Consider the following 17,088-nt stretch of genomic DNA (forward strand, 5'->3'; position numbering starts at 1 on the left):
ACAAGACAAATTTCTAGGAATATCTTTTAATAATCAAATTATACAAGTTATAACTGATAAAACAAGAAACTCAATAGATGGGTTACGAGTAGATTAAATACAGCCGGAGAAAGAATCGCAAAGCAGAGAAGGAATTGGCCAATGTTGAGCATGGAGAAATGAGATAAAAAATGTGAAAGAGGGGCACCTGGGTGGCTCAGTGGGTTAAAGCCTCTGCCTTCAGCTCAGGTCATGATCCCAGGGTCCTGGAATCGAGCCCCGCATCGGGCTCTCTGCTCGGTGGGGAGCCTGCTTCCTCCTCTCTCTCTGCCTGCCTCTCTGCCTACTTGTGATCTTTGTCTGTCAAATAAATAAAACAATGGTCATTTAAAAAAAAAAAAGATTCTTTAAAAAAAATGTGAAAGAAAGGTGAATAAATACAAAGTATATAGGAAGAGGGAGGGAGAGGGAAGGAGAGAAAGGGAGAGAGTATCATTTTCAAGTTGCAAGAGGGGGAAATGGAATCAACAGCAACAAACTTATTCAAACAGAAGGAAAAAAAAACACAAAGAATTAGCAGGGCAAATAGAAAGCACAAAGTAAGGTAAAGATGAAAAATAAGGCTTCATATATAGTAACTGCAGTAGATTAAAATGACCTAAACTTCCCACTGAAAATACAGAGTTCCAGTTTCGCATAATTAAAAAAAATCTACGATGCCCTATTTAGACACAATTCTCCTAGAGCATGGGCATACAGCAAGCTAAAAGAGGTAAGGGCTACAAGGCAAATACTAAAGGAATCTGGAGCAGTTATAAAAATAGAAAAATTATTACTAGGGATAGTAATGCTCACTTTATATTTCTGTGACAATCCTGAGTTTGTGTTATCCTAAATAACTACAAAATATATATGGCAAGTACTGAGAGACTATAGAGAGACCCTGAGATATTCTCCACCAGAATGGAAGGTTGTGACCTCCCTTTCTCGTAACTAATGTGTCAAATAGACAACAACATTAGTATAGAGATACAAGACTGGTCCAACACCACTTCACAAACTCTGTTCAATAGATGTCCAGATATCCTGGCATTCAACAATGGGGAAATGCACATCGTTCTCATGTACAAATGGATTATCTATAAAAATTGAATATGCAATAGATCATAAAGAAAATTTCAGAACTTAAAAATTTTTAAAAAACCACATCTTATAGATTTTGTGCTTTGACAGCAATGCAAATTAGTTAGAAATTAAAATACACATTTCTCTAAAATTTAAAGCCCCCTGTGTTCCATAGATGAGGATATCTAGGAAACAATGGCTGAAATCCAGTTTCATAATTATAACAGAGAGGAGGAGGAGAAGGAGAATAATTTTTCAGCTGCAGGAGTTCTCATATGCCTTCATCTACTAATAACATATCATCTAGCATTTAATGCATCGTCAGCATTTAGTGCAATGTTTCATATGTTCATTTTACCATACAATTTTCTACTCATGGAATGACTCATGGGACCAGGGTTCTGTGGAACACACTTTGGGAAACATTGTTCCAAGGTTCCCCTGAGGTTAACTTCACATAAACCATATTATTTCTATTAACCCTATTTCACTTGCTTGGACAGCCACATGGACAGATATGACATCTGATGTCAGAATCCCTCGTCTGATCAAACCACACGCCCAAGTTGCAGATGAGAAGCATCACCAGACCTTCGACAGTGCATTACAAGGAACAGAGCAGAAGCCCTTCTCCAAGACGAAGCCATGCGCAGAGAGGGATATTTGTGTCTTAAAAGTGTTCTCATCTTTCAAGACCCTCGCGCTACTCAAATCTGTGTCAAAGCTCTGAGACCCACTGTACGATCCCTTAAACTATTTCTCAAACTTGTCAGGACAACCATGACTCTCTTGGGTTTGACCTTCATCCAAAAGCCCCACTTTCTAGACAGTTAAGAGACCTGACTTTCTTTCCAGCTCAGTGAGTCTGTGACAGGACGATGAATCACTGTGCGGTTGAAGAGTTAATCTATTATGTTGCCTGCAGCACTAAGCTCTTTCTGCCCCTTTCCGGGGCTTTCTCACATACCCTCCCTCTTGCATTGAGAGAATTCATTAGTTCTGCTTTGTCAGGGGCTGTGTTAATGAGCAACCAGATGGATCGGAGGGACAGAAAAGCAGTGAACCCCCTCTGGGGATAGGGCAGCTCTGAGCAGTGTTTTAGTTTTGTTTTGTTTTGTTTTGTTTTTTTCTACAGGAATCCAAACACTCCAGGGTAAGAAATAAGCTCACACGTCCTGAGTTCACTTAACTGTGTTTTTGTACATCTGAGGAGATATATATGTGTTAACTCAGGGTAGTAATTTTTAAAAGTTGTCCAAATGGGGAACCTGGATGGCTCTGTGGGTTAAACCTCTGTTTTCAGCTCTGATCATGATCTCAGGGTCCTAGGATTGAGCCTCACATCGGGCTCTCTGCTCAGCAGAGAGCCTGGTTCTCCCTCTCTCTGTGCCTGCCTCTCTGCCTACTTGTGATCTCTCTCTCTCTGTTGAATAAATAAATAAAATATTAAAATAAAATAAAATATTTTATTTTTATTAATTTTATTAACTTATTTATTCATTTATTAAATTAATTTTATTAATTTCCAAAAATTCTTGATAGTCCTCCATCCAAAAGATGGAGCACAATTCTCTTTCCCATGAGTGTGGGTTGAACTTAGTGACTCATGAATGAATAGAATATGGCTGAAGTCAAGGGATGTCACTTCTGAGATTAAGTTACAAATGGAAGTTGTTATCCTCTCTTGGGTGTGTTCACTGGCTCTCTCTCTCCTACAACTCTTACTCTAGGTGAAGCTGTACCAGCAGTCCATGGAGAGGTCTGCAGGGAAGAGAGAGAATCCTCCTGTGACAGCCACATGAATGATATTGAAGGCGAGCCCTCCAGTCCCAGTCAACCTTCAGAGACTGTAATCTGTGTCAACAGTATTACTGAAATCTTGTGAAAGAACCTGAGCCAGAACCACCAAGCCTCAGAAACTGTGAGTTCATAACTGCTTATTGTTTTAACAGGCTAAGTTTGGGGTAATTTGTTATGCAGCAGTAGATAACTAATATACCCAGTGATCAGAGCTGTTGAGGGCATAGGAAAGCCATCTTAGGTAATGGGTATCTACTTCAAATGCCTGGGGCCGTATTGGTCTGGCAGGAAAAGGAATTCCCTATAATTAAAAGGCTCACTAACTAGAAAGGAGGTAAGGATAGAAGGAAGCTCATAAGATATAGGAATGGTCCTGCAACTCAGCTCTCTACCAAAACCAGATCAAAGGGTCAGGATCCTGGCCATATGGACATAGTTGTGGGGTGGGCAAAGTGTCAGGCATGAGACGGTGTTGGCAAAGGTGTTGATGCGGATTGTCTTATCTGCGACAAACCCTAGTGTGATAAGGGTGTGGAGGAGCCTGAGTACCAGTGTTAAGTTTGGTTGGCTGGTGACTATGGCTATGGTGGTGATGAAGAAACTGAACCAACTCCAATGGGCTCCACCAAAGCTTTGCCTGGGAGTGCTGGCAACAGTGGTGCAAAGAATTTTGCAGCACATCAAAAGGAGTTGGCTCATCAATGCCTAGAGCTTTAAGCAGGATGGGCTAAAGTCTGGTGTGAGTGATCTTGATTTCTCCTTCCCACAGAGGATGATAAGTTCACATTTGAACAGGTGGATTGGAATTTCAAAATTAAAACCTAAGGCGTACCTATTCTTTTAAAATTGGGCATTACTAAAACATTAAGAAACTAGATGTCTATATCTTTTCCTTTCTTTTCTCTTTTTCTTTCTTTTCTTTTTTTTCTTAAGATTTTATTTTTAAGTAATCTCTACACCTAACATGGGGTTCAAGACAAGAGTCACAGGTTCCACCGATCAAGCTAGCCATGCAGAAAGAGACCTTTCTTTATCATCTCTCTAATAATTTATTTTGAGACTTCTTGAAAGAAAAATAAAACAGATTAGAAATATTTAAAGATCTTAAAGAACAAAATTTTAGTAACTACTGCCACAAGATGTGCCCCCCAAATTTCTATTTCAGGAAAACTAATTCTGATGTAGTCTTGTAATGTTTGTCTGAATAAAAATTCAACATGGAATCAGTTTTCTGTTCCTGATGGGTTCATTGTTCAAGTGACATCAAGGTGACATTGTAACAATATTTTTTCTGAGGAAAGGAATTGATTCATTGTTTTAAAACCTACTCCAAGAATAGATTTTCACTAATAATAGAGTTTAATTAACAACAAAAACATAGTGACATGACGCTATATGAGAATAGACAGTAAAACTAAAGGAACAAATTTATCTGTTTCTTCAACAGATGTTCGCTGGAGGTCCGCCATCCGTCAGTCAGTGTATGAAAGACCTAGAAGGTGAGTTGTAAATAGCTTGAAACTGAATGTTTGTCAGGCGGAAGGCAAGCATAGCAATGATGAAGATGCTCCTTGCTGCTGTTGAAAGCTAATATTACTCAGTACTTTATGCCCAGAGCCAGGCTAAGTACTGCACAGTCATTAGCTCACAAAATTGTTACAATAACACTATGAAGTTGTTACAACTCTGATTCTCATTTTGCAGATTAGAAAAAGAAGCTTATTAAATTAAATTAATTTTCCCAAAACATACGTATAGACAGGGGCCTATATTGACAAGCAAGATCTGATTCCAAAACCTGTGTTTTCATTTCTATATCATCAGGAGAGAGAGGAAGGGAGCTGTGTGCATGGAGAGAATAGTATTAGATGCTAGATAAATTTCAGAATTAAAATCAGCACATGGAAGCCATAAAGAGAAAAAGCACACTCTGTGATATGGAGAAGCAGCTGAGAAGTTCTCTCAGAATGCAGATGAGAAGGACAAAATGTGGAGCACTGGAGACTGGGAAGGGTATCAGGGTAATTGGAATTTCTGTGGAAGAGATCAGAAGCCATGGAAAAAAGGAATAATATATAAAAGAATAAAAATTCCTTTATTTAAGAAAAATTCAATTCTGCACCTTGAAAAAAATTCATTCAGTAGACTAAAATTACCAAAAAATAGGAGCAATCAATATGTTCTGTGTATTTTTATCTTCAGTGAAAAGCAAGAAAATGCACAGATCCTAAGTGTTTGGTTCTAGAAGTTTCAACACACAAATAGAATAGAAAATAATTCCCAAATCCTAGTAAATGCCTTCATGGTCCCTTAATCATTCTTACTCCCAGAGGCACCACCATTCTGATTTCTCTCATTATAGATTAGTGTTGCCTATACTTGAACTTCATATAGATGGAACTGTTTGGTGTGCAACTGTCGGGCTTCTTTTCTCCCCATATGTCTTTACAGTCCATCAGTAGTTTATTTCGTTCTATTGTTGAGACATACTCCATTGTATGAATAAACAACAATCTGTTTGTCCTTTCTCTTGCTAATGAACATTTGGATTGCTTCCGGTTTTTGACTATAATAAAGTTGCTCTGAACATTCTCATACAAGGCTTCTTGTAGACATATGTTCTCACTTCCCTTGGGTAAGTACCTAAGGGAGGATGCACTGAGACAGGGCGAGCTTGTGTTCAACTTCACAGGAAACCATCCAGAGCTCTAGATAGCGGTTGTATATTCTTATGCTCTCACCAGTAGTGTCTCAGAGTCTTAGTTGCTCCACATTCTAGCCAACTTTTGGGGCTCTTGGTATTTTTCATTTTAATTTGGGTATGAAGTGACATCTTGTTGGTGGTTTTAATTTTCACTTTCTTGAAGACCAGTAACACTGAGCATCTTTTCCTGAGCTAATTGGTCATTGTCTTCCTTGGTGGTGTCTGTTCAAATCGCTGGCCCATTTTTTAACATAATAGCCTCTCACAGTAAGCCAGGTGAGAGGTTATGAAGACCTGAACTAAGGTTTTCATTATGGTGATAACAGAATGGTATGAGAGTGAGGGAGGGCAAAGTGAAGACTGATCATTGAGGGTCTGTTGTGATAGATAATGGCAGTAATGGTGAGTTCATTCAGACACCCAGGACTTGTGGTCCTAACCATTTCAACACTCCTATCATGACTCAGCAGAAATCTTGGAGGAAAACTTCTTTACACCTGGTCTTCATCCAACACCCACTCCAGCCTCTACTGTCTACATCACATCCTGAAAATCTGAGGTAACCTATGTGTCTCATTGGCTCAGAAGTTTCTAGAAGGTCTCCATGGGAGATTTTTTTTTAAAAAAGTGTTAAGTTTTCAAAGTCAACACAAGCTTCTCTAATGTTTTGTGTCATGTTTATGCCCCCTGCCCCAATGCCTTGCTTAATTTGGTTTAGATTTCTGTAAAAAAATGAATTTCATCATGTAATCTCTAATAATCCTGCCCCAGAACAAGACCTTCCTTGGGACTGTTGAAATCATGACTCTTGTATACTCTAAAGAAACATGGGTGGCTCTTTCTTGGAGTTATCCATCATCTACATATAATGATGTTTTTGCCTAGTTATTAGGGAGACCAACCTGTGGATAGAGTAAGTCCACTTCTCATTACCCAGAACCTTTGCATCATGGAAGTGTTTATGTCTTGTTTAGAACGAGCTTAGTCACAGTGAGCTTGCACTTTATGAAGCCATGACGAAAATCTCTCTTTAAAAGCCTTTTCTGAGTCATTTCCAGAAAGATCCTGATGCCTTGTTGGTTTCCACTTCCCATTTTTCCCCTTCATTTGAATGTGTGTTTGAACACATGCCTCATTATAAATGCTTTTGGATGGAAGTTCCCAGAGCAGGAAGCATGAAATGAGCTCAGTCAGCTTTATAATATAGAGGTTTGCTTTCACTTAGTCATTAATGTGCAAATGATGGAATTCCTATTGGTTGGATCCAAGAAATACGTTTGCACAAAATGAAGCAAATATGAAGCATTTTGGATGCTGTGAAAGAGAACAGCCTGGAGTCGCTTAGATTGGAGTGTGTACACCATGAACTCATGGGTTGTGATCTCAGTGTGCTGTTTATTTCTGTGGTATCTTGCTCCATTTTGCCCTGAGAAGTATAAGGAGACATGTATTACCAAACTATAGTAAAACACTGTACTGTGGCAGTTGATTGAAAAAAAAAAAAAAACCTAATATCATGATATTTTAACAATAGAGACAAGAAACCGACTCTAACTATAAAGGGAATTCTCAGAAAATGTTGTACAGGGAGTAGAAACAGAACACATAGAAGTAATACCTGAAATTTTTTTCTAAGCTGAAGACAGATACAAGCCTGCAAGTTGAAAGGCTCAACAACACCAAGAAAAATAAGTAGAAGGAGACTTATAGACCTTGAAGATATGTTTCAAGGCTAAGGGGACCTTATTCTTAGCACCTAGGGTGAGCATTTTAAAGGTAGACATGCAGTCAGATTGTCTTCAAACTTATCTTTTGTAGGACCAAGTGCTAAAAATCAACGTATCAGTATCTCTACAATTCTGAGGGAAAATTACTGTAACCCGATTCTTTAGTTTACAAAGCTATTATTTATGTGTAAGAGTAACATACAGATTCTCAAGAAGATCTCCATGGGAGATTAAGTTCCTCTATATCTAGAGGAACTTAAAAAGTATACCGTTTTAGTTTCCTACTGTTGCCATAAAAAAACCACCACAAACTTTGTGGCTTACATAGCACAGATTTATTCCCTTACCATTCTAGCAGTGAGACATCCTAGAATCAAGGGCTACATTTCTTCCAGAAGTTCTAAGGGAGATTCCTTTCCTTTGCCTTTTTCAGTCCCTAGAACTCATCCATGTTCTTGGTCTTGTGGTTCCTTCTTCTGTCTTCAAAGCCAGCATTGTTGCTTCTCTGACCATTCACCCATCCACCCAGGTCCCTCTGATGCTCCTGTTCTGCCTCTCTCTCCCATTTAAAAGGACCCTTGGGATTACACTAGGCTAACCCAAATGACCCATAATCATCTCAAGATCCTTAATTTAATGACATCAACAAAGTCCCTTTGTCATGTAAGTTTATCTGTTCACAGGTCCTGAGAATTAGGATACGAACATCTTCTGGGGGTAAGAGGCATTATTCTGACTACCACATGTACCAAACAAACCCCTTCTTGAAAAAAGGTAAAGATCATATACATCTAAAATTCTGTGTCTAGGGGTGCCTAGGTGGCTCAGTCGGATAAGCGTATGCCTTCAGCTCAGGTCATGATCTCATGATCCTGGGATGGAGCCACACATTGGGCTCCCTGCTCAGCAGGAGTCTGCTTGTCCCTCTCCCTCTGCTCCTTTCCCTGCTCATGTTCTCTTGCTCACTCACTCTCTCAAATAAAGAAATAATAGCTTTTAAAAAAATAAAATTCAGTTGGAAGAAAACATAGAATAGTCAAAAAATTTTGAAAACAGAAAAGTAATGATTAGAACATACCCTAATAATCTCTAAAATTGTAGAGCTACAGTATAATGGACACCAGAACAGACAGACTGAAAGTCCACAAATAGGTCCAAACATCCACATGAATTTAAAGCAATGAGAGAATGAGAAAGAAATCCAATACAAGTTGTTAGGAAAACTAACAAATCATTTGAGGGGGGGATGAAAAGTTAAAACCTAAACTTGTATCTTATGATTTAAATATACATATTTTAAAAAATGAAACCATGAAACAATTGGAAGAAAATTTTATTTTACTTATCTATTTTTGAAGATTTTATTTTTAAGTAATCTCTACACTCAATGTGACACTCAAACTTCGACCTGGAGAGTAAGAGTCACACACTCCATGGACTGAGCCAGTCAGGTGCCCCTACTGGGAGAAAATTTTTGTGACTAATTCTGTAATTTTAAAATAAACATGAATTTCTAACTATAACTCCCAAGCCAGAAACCCTTAAAGGAAAATAGTGGTTGTATATGAAAACATAAACAGCTAACTAATAATAAAAATGATTTCTATATGACCCAAATAGTTGAAAGACCTATGATAAGTTACTTATAACAAAATTGGCAAAAGTTAATATTCTTCTTATATAAAAAGCTGTTACAAATCAATAATTAAGAGACAAGAGAAAGGTGGGCAAAGGATAGAAATAGACACTTAGGAAAAAGAATTGAATAGACCAAGCAAACATGAAGAGTACCTGTCAGAGGAAATGGTGATTTTTTTTTTTTTTCCAGAAAGTATCAAATAGGAGCAATCAGTGTGCCATAAGTCCTGATTATGTAGAGATGCTAATCACAAATCATGCAAACTTCAATTATCACGTTCCAATCTGCCTCTAAAAGCAGAAACAGTTAAAGATTATCCTACCTGAAAATCCCAATGATTTTTTGTTTTTTAGATAGTATTCTGTTTTGATGTGTGATTTTAATTGGTTCAAACTTTCTGCAAGCTAACAACATTTAATAGAATTTCAGATGTGTATATTCTTTGTAGCAGCAAGTATAATTCTTCACCAGGTGGTTGGAATAATGCCTTGACCAGCAGGGGGTAGTTATGCAGTTCTCATGGGGTCTCCCCTCTATTGGTGATGGGCAGGGGGACACTTTGTTTTCATTTAACACCTTCCTCCCCTCACTCTCTCCTGCTCCTTACTTCTCTCCGTCTTAAGCGCTGACCCAGGAGATCCCTTTAAGTCACACTCAACTATAGCGAATTAAAGGATGGGGAGGACATTCGTGGTTCTGTGAGAACAGCCTGAGTGTGGGCAGGCATAATGCCTCCATTCCTAGAGCCCCCACCCCAGGCTGGGGCTAGCAGAGCGTGAGGCACCTGAGACCTTCCATTCATGGGCAGTCTCCTCTCTTGTTAGGTCTCCAAACACAGCAAAGTCCCTTTCTTTCTTAGAGTTTGAAAAGAGTTTCACTCTTTTCTCTCTCTTTCAGGAATATTTAGGAAGTTTCTCTCCTTGGCCATCAGTGGGAAAAAAGAAGCATGGTGGCGGGGAGGGGGTTTTGTGTGCTTACCTTAGTTAAACCTGAAATTCAAAAAACAAATGCTCTTAGATAAATTCTAAATCATAACATTTGGCATCCTAACAGCCTATGTGTGTGCACGTGGGTTTTTTTTTTTTCTTTATAATTAGAAGTTTACACCTTTGAGGATTCAGGTCTGCTGCTCCCATGGGAAATAGAGTCTGGCATCTTAAAGGAATTAGCTGCTGCTTAGCCAGCATACATTAAGAGCAGAAAATACATTTAAAATAAATTAATCCTTTACATAATTAAAATATGAATGCTGACTCTAGGGCATGTGCCTTCACTTATATACGCAAACACTTTCTCATCCAAAAATCAGACATTTTTTATTAACAACACTTCAACTTCAAAAGAGAATGACAAATGCATATCTACAGATTCAAAGTTTAAAACCTCAGGAGACTTCAATCCACTGTCCGCCATTGCCCGATCTTGTCCCCACACCAGCCCCTGCAATTGACTAGCCCGATGGACCAGTGTAAATTCTAAGACAGATGCAGGAAAGGCATTAATGCGAATCAACTTTATTCTTAACAAAGCCGAATAAGAGTATCAGACATTCCGGAACTCTCTTCTATGTGCTACAGTTTCCTGTCCACATTAGGCTCTTAAGTTGCTAACTGAAGGGGTGTCTGCGCAGAGAGGCAATGTGCCAGATGGCCTCACCCTAGACAGTCCCTGCTGTTGGCCTGGTTCCACCTGTCTCCTCCTGGCTCTCAGATTTCATGTCTTCACTGTTCCTGAGAATCCAGCTCCCTCTTAAAAGTGGAAAGTGATACAATAAGATGTGTTCATGATTACATTCAAATGCATCGATGGCCATTTCTGACCCTCACAAAGCAGCAGGAAAGCCTAAGGGTATTTTCATATAACAACTCACAAAATAGAAAGAAAGCCTTCACTAACTTTGCACAGAAGACAGAAGAGAATCCCAGAGAGGTTAGGTTATGGGCAAAGGGGCCAGAAAAGATCTGGTGCCCAGATCCACTTCTCCTCTGGCTGTTTCAGCAAAGCAGGCAGTCGGGGTAGATGACAGGGGCCCAAGCTAGAGGTGGACTGCTTGGTTAGAGTTGCCGTTGCACCAAGAGCTGGTCCTCAACCAGAATGCACAGGTGGGGGCCTTCAGGTGATTTTCAGTGTGCACTTTCTCACCAATCCCTGCACTGCCCTCACCAAACTGCACATGCAATACACTTTTAAGCTTTTATTATGGAAATTTTCAAACACAGGAAAGTAGAGAGTCTTGCAGTGAACCCCATCTGCCACCACCAGCCTTCAACAGTTGCCAACTCAAGGCTTATCTTGTTCATTTATACCTCCAGCCTCCCTCTTCTTCCACTGGATTATGTTAAGAATTTTAATTTACCCCAGATGCAACCCATTAGTCACCTGCTAAACTTGGGCAAATTCCTTCATCTCTGTGAAGCTCAGAGTCCCTGTAAGTAAGATAAGAGCCTTTCCTCCCAGGAGATGGTGGAAATGAAATGAGCTAATACATGTGGAAGCCTTAAGGGCAGAGCTTGAAAGGTGATAAAGGCAACATAAGCTTATCCCTGTGTTCTTTTCTGAAATTCTAGACATAATCAGTATATCAAACCAGAGGACACATTGCATAGAGGGGCCAAGCAATCTTGTCTTCAAACAAATTCTGTGGCACTGGGTTTTCTCTGCTCCAGTGAAAACCATGAAGTCTCTCATGTTTTCTAGACATTCTTGGGCTACATGCAGTCCCCTCTGGTCATTAGAATGTCCATTCCCTTTAGGAGTTCAAGTACATGCTTTATCCAGTTACAGCAGCTTCCCCTTCCCAGCCCAGCCCAGCCCTGCAGGCAGTGGGCTACCCTGGGGCTGAGGCTGTTCCTTCTTTATTTCCCCTCATCCTGTGTCCCCACCCAAACACCCCCTCTACACACACACACACACACACACACACACACACACTGCGGAGAGTCTGCTACAGAGCTGTGGGAAAAGCAAGGATGTTCTGAGTTCAGTAGCACATGTTTATGCTGACTGATTGCTTGTGGGGGGAATTTCTAGCTTCTTTAGAGAATTCTTGCCCTGATCCTTGGATGTTTCTTACCTGTTGTTCCCATAATATGGATAAATCCCAGCCAGCCTCTTACCCCTTTCGCTCCCCACTGGGAACTCTCCAGGACCTCAGGCTTGTCTCTGACGCACTTCAGCACAGGATTCGACATCTTGCACTGTGGGCTGAAACGTGTGGACCCAAATAAGGAAACACCCCTGAATGCTTTGCCCCCGCAAACTGGGTGCGCACATCCATCCCTGCATGCTCTCCTGTCTGTCCACTCACCCATCCACCGTGGGCCATCTCCTCCTGCCCTTCGTACCTGCTCTGGGCAGTCAAGTGTCAGCCCACTGTGTCCACAAACTACAGGGATCATGCCTCAGACTCTCTAAGAGGGCCTGGTGAAAACCCTTACACCAGCCTGAGGGATGAGAAGGAGTATTTATAGCCACAATAGCCTCTCCCCAGAATCCTCTCTCTCAATCTCTATGTCCCAACCTCAATGTGAGTGAGGGTCTTAAAAAGCTATACAACTGGGATTTTAAGTCTACCTTGAAATTTCTGCATGGAGATTTCATTGGTACACCAGTTTACACCCAATGAATATACGGGATGTAACAGAACATGTGGCCAAAGTTAAAAGTTTGTCTGGACCCAGTCAACCTGCCAAAATGGTTTTACTTGGGGAGAGAGATGGAGTGCCTAACCATGGCCACAGGAATGAGAGCCTGGAGCCCAAGGGTAGGGCACCCCACAGTCCCTGCTGGGACGTGGGAGGCTCCAACAGCACCCATTGGGTAGATGTCACTGGAATGTGCAAAACATTTTCAAACATGACTCTTGTGGCACCAAGAGAAGTGATGTCATTGTATGCTCAGATGCTTCAGCTTTCTCTCCAACCAGCAAGGAGAGACAGGGGAGTCGAGATCCCCATCTAGATCCCCAGGCTTCTCGGGCTTTGTGACAGGGTGTGGAGATAGGCTGGGCTTTAGGATGGGGATAGTAGACTTCCTAGTATTTTTTTTTAAGATTTTATTTTATTTATTTGACAGACAGAGATCACAAGCAGGCAGAGAGGCAGGCAGAGAGAGAGGAGGAAGCAGGCTCCCTGCTGAGCAGAGAGCCCCATGCGGGGCTCGATCCCAGGACTCCGGGACCATGACCTAAGCCGAAGGCAGAGGCCCTAACCCACTGAGCCACCCAGGCACCCCTAGACTTCCTAATATTAAGGGCAGTTGAGAACTACGTAATTCCTTGCAAAAAATGAGAGAGAAAGAAAGAGAGAGAGAAACATCTGTTTATGCTTCCAAATGGATGAAATAAATCAATTGTTCTTTGAAATGCCATGCCTAGTCTCACCCCAGGGCCTTAGCACTTGCTATTCCTTTTGTCTGAATGCTCTTCTTACAGCTATCCTTTGTTCCCCCACTTTCTGTTTGTTTGTTTAAAGATTCATTTATTTATTTAAGAGAGAGAGAGAGTGCTGGGGGTGGGGAGGCACAGAGGGAGAGAGAGAGAATCTCAAGAAGGTCAGGGAGCCCATTTTGGGGCTCGATCGTGTATCCCTGGGATCATGACCGGAGTGGCATGCTCAACCAACTGAGCCACCTAAGTGCCCCTCCCCACTTTCATTCTAGTCTCTTCTTAAATGTTACTGAACTAGAGAAAACTCCTCTGACCACTTATTTTAAGGAGTCATCCCACCCCAGTCAAGCCCTGTCTTCCCTGCTGTATCTTTCTCCAGAGCATACATGATCACATGCATTTTCGTTTCTTTTCCTATGTCCCACTGAAGAACACAAGTTCCAAGACAGCTTGGACTTTGTTTTGTTCATTGCCTTGGCTCAGTCCCAAACATTGCCTGGCACATGGGAGGTAGGTACTCCAATGCTTATAGAATGAATGATTGGACCCACATCTCCCTGTTCTTTGGTTCTAGCTCTTGGACTGTTTTTCTACTTCACCAACTCATTTTTCTGCAGTGGCCAAACCACTGATCTCCACCTCCCTTAATTGCAATCCTGTTTTCCACCTGAAATCCATCTCTTCTGACCTTAGGGGAGGTTTTCTTTTGAATAATTTAATGTCCTTTGGGATTTTTTTTAATGCATTCTTTTTTTTTTAAGATTTTATTTATTTATTTGACAGACAGAGATCACAAGTAGGGAGAGAGGAAGGCAGAGAGAGAGGAGGAAGCAGGCTCCCTGCTGAGCAGAGAGCCCGATGTGGGGCTCGATCCCAGGACCCTGGGATCACGACCCGAGCTGAAGGCAGAGGCTTTAACCCACTGAGCCACCCAGGCACCCCTTTTAGTACATTCTTATGTGTTTGATTTCTTACAATACATCTATTTCATGGGGAGAGATACCTCTTCTCTATTTTCTCAGATTATTTGTCCTTTCTTGACCTCCTGCATCTCTGCATGTACACTGATGACTTTTCTGTGTTGGTCATTCTTTCAGAATGTAGTTGTTTATTATTAATACTGAAAGTTGAGATGAGCTTTGTTTTCAGTATCAAATGGAGAAAAAGGTAGTGATATATGTTATTATAGAAACTATAAGGTTTTCATGAAAACCACTAAGAGCAAAACTAAGGTAAATGACAATCTAGGGGGAATATTTTCAATATTTTCAATCTACTATATAAAGAGCTCTTAAAATCAATTAGAAAAAAATACTCTAAGAGGAAGATAAAGGAGACATTTAATTCAAAAAGAAGAAAAACATAGAGGCTTAATCTTAGCATTAATCAACAAAATAAAGATTAAAGTAACCATGTGATAGTATCTTTCCTAAGATATAAAGAAAAATAGTATCTTTCTTAATAATAAAGAATCATATCCCTTTATAGCAATGACTGGAGAACTTTCATTTATTTCTGCAAGGAAAATAATTTACTGCAACTTCCCCTGAAAGGGCATTTCTTCTCTATGAATCTGGAATCCTAAAGAAAATGCATATGGCATCTGACACAGTAGTGTTTGCTCTGGTTTAGGGTTAGGGCAGCATTCCAGGCTGTATACTGAGTCCGTGATGAGGTCTGGTTTGGGGACACCTGCCTCAAGCACTATGATACAGGTGCCCTTCTAACAAGGTCTACGTGGAGGCATGGGCAGGCCAGACTCTCTGAGCAAATCCTGATGGACCATGTTAAGGCTGAGCCACTTATAATCACATCTAAGACCCCAGGCTCCACTCTAATTTCCCTTTCTGTATTTATCATCTTTGCCCCCCCCCCCACACCACATATGTACTTGTCATCTCCAGAGGGCTAATTTAGAAACTAAAATAAAACAAAGGAATACACAGCAAGTGTTTATTATAATGAGAATGAATTTGATTTGCTTCCATAAGTATTCATTACAAATACAAGCATTCTTGAAATATTCAAAATATTCCATGCATATTCCCCTATAGTTGGAGAAGCATATGCCAATCAGACAGACTGAACCTAGGGGAGAGGTTGTTAATATATATCACCCCTTCTTTCATAGTCTGTGTTTTGAACCAATGAGATGAAGAAAGAAATGCCAGGCAAGAGATGAGAATATTAGCCTTATCAATGACCGAAGCTCAATGGAGATATGGTTTGAGATCTCAGGCAGGTGGGCTCCTAATACTTTGCCACTGAATTAGTAGATACCTTTCTGGCCATGAGCAGAGCTAGACACCCGCAGGATGTCACCTTTAGGGGATGGCCCTGACTTCAGGGCAGATCTACAGACCAGAGCACTTCTCTGCAGACAATCAAAAAGGGTCAAGAAGTGGGGTGAGGAGAAGAAGCTGGGCTGAAGTGCCCAGATCACTCCCCAGGAGTCGCCCAGAAGCCACTGCTCCTCTTCCTTCTAGGGAGATGTGTGAGTGACAGGTGAGGAAGAAGGGGTTAGTGGTTCTCAGTCCGAGCCTACTTGCACATTAGAATCACCTGGTCTCCCTAAAAGACACAGATGCCAACACACTACCAGCTGCATGAATGGAGGTAAAAACAAGTAACCTGCACTTTCAAAGCCCCCAGGGGATTCTGATGTGCAGTCAGAATTGAGAATCCCTGCTCAGGCTAAAGCCCACCCTATGAGGAAGACTCAGGTGTGGGGACCCAGTGCCTCAGAGTGAGTGGGGCACCTGGGGAAAGAGGGACCTGGTGGTGGTCCTGGAAATGACTCTGGGGGTTCTGTTATTGGTTCTTCCTACCACCCACAGATGATCCAACCAGGACGATCAACCTTCTGAACTTTCTATGGATCAGGCCAGTGACATCCTCGCCAGATGTCCTGACTTTATTCCTCCAACCCTGTGGACCCCCTGCAAGCCTGGGGGATGGAAGTACACACCAAGAGCAGGAGCAAAGATAGGGAGAAGTCACTCGGAGCACAGATATTTTTCCAACTCATTCAAGTCCAGGTGGCAGCAAGTCCAGTCACGTCCTGACTCCTGATGCTAACATGTCACAGGAAGAGAGACACGGACCATTCCTTCCACCTCTGCAGAGCTTCCTCAGAAAGTCTACCCAGACTTCCAGTCAACAGGTTCTTGAGGCTGCTCCTGGATGTTTCCTAATCACACACGACTTCAATTAAGGGAAGTAAATGCAAAGACATCACTGTTGGACAAACTGGGCTATAAATAACAGATGCTGAATTGGGCAAGGAAAATGAGAATCATTTTGAGGCATTAACCTTGAAACAAAGGTTTTTCATCCGAATAACTTGTTGCCACCAAAACAAACAAATATTTAAAGCTGATTCATACTAAATATTCACGTACCTGTGGATCAGGGTTCATAGTCACACACTTCGCTCATGTATGCAAACATACCTAGGGCTCATTTGCGTCACTGTCTTCTATGGATGTGAAACCCTCCTCTGGGACCCAAGAGATAGCAGGGCAAGGAGGCTGAACCAAGCATGCCAGTTTCCTGTTGAAGGGGGTGCCGGGCTCCTTTTCTGCAATTCTCCCCCGTTCCCACCCCCATCACCCCAGCAAGATTTCACCTGTGTAGAGAGGAGAGTGGACTTTGCCTCCCAGCATGGGAATGGGAAGGGCTTGAATCCCTGTTGGTCCCTGTGCTGTCCTTGGGTGTTGTTCTCCAG

General features: G+C 41.3%; 1 long non-coding RNA gene and 1 other non-coding gene across 2 annotated transcripts in view; one reads left to right on the forward strand and one right to left on the reverse strand.

The window, feature by feature from the left end:
* LOC106004203 overlaps positions 1 to 17,088 on the forward strand; it is a 51,697-nt gene that overhangs the window by 23,318 nt on the left and 11,291 nt on the right. The window contains exons 3-4 of the long non-coding RNA XR_001177119.2: positions 2,835 to 3,025; positions 4,352 to 4,403. This is a non-coding gene — a long non-coding RNA (uncharacterized LOC106004203). The remainder of the gene's footprint in view (positions 1 to 2,834; positions 3,026 to 4,351; positions 4,404 to 17,088) is intronic.
* On the reverse strand, positions 9,169 to 9,303 carry LOC123388045. Its single transcript, XR_006602578.1, has one exon. It is a non-coding gene; the product is annotated as a U8 small nucleolar RNA (small nucleolar RNA).

The sequence above is a fragment of the Mustela putorius genome, unplaced genomic scaffold (assembly GCF_011764305.1).
Source record: "Mustela putorius furo isolate JIRA1106 unplaced genomic scaffold, ASM1176430v1.1 tig00003869_pilon_pilon_pilon, whole genome shotgun sequence".
In the NCBI taxonomy this organism is placed as follows: domain Eukaryota; kingdom Metazoa; phylum Chordata; class Mammalia; order Carnivora; family Mustelidae; genus Mustela; species Mustela putorius.